Raw genomic sequence first — 499 nt, 5'->3', positions numbered from 1 at the left:
GTGTTGGGGTTTTGACTGTTCAAACCCATTTATATGCTTAAGGTGTGGAAAGAGTAAAACAAAACTTTTACATCTACCTTAAGCTACGGATTAAACGAATCAAGAAGATCCGTTTAATCCTATTTACAGATCTACTCAATAATTGATTTTCTAAAACATTAAATCTATTTATCAATTAAATAGATTAATATAACATGTTTATACCTTGTTTCCAAATCACAGTTGGAATGTAGACCGAGCGAGTAGAGCCTCACCAGGGAAGGAATCGACTCGGAGTATCACACGTGTGATACCTCTATTGGTTATCCACCAGGACTAACCAGAGAGCGGTTTATTTCTTTTGCCAGAAATACTATAAACCGCGGTATTATGCAAAAACACTATTCACCGAAAAATTCGTTTCAATCAGATTTGCTAATTAAACCAAATCTGAAATAACCCGCGAAAATTCGGTAAAACACTATTCACCAATCGAAAAACCGTAAATAGAGAAAGAGAG

The sequence above is a fragment of the Carex rostrata genome, chromosome 1 (assembly GCF_964058835.1).
Source record: "Carex rostrata chromosome 1, lpCarRost1.2, whole genome shotgun sequence".
In the NCBI taxonomy this organism is placed as follows: domain Eukaryota; kingdom Viridiplantae; phylum Streptophyta; class Magnoliopsida; order Poales; family Cyperaceae; genus Carex; species Carex rostrata.
The sequence above is the reverse complement of the archived record's forward strand: the minus strand, read 5'-3'. Positions refer to the sequence as shown.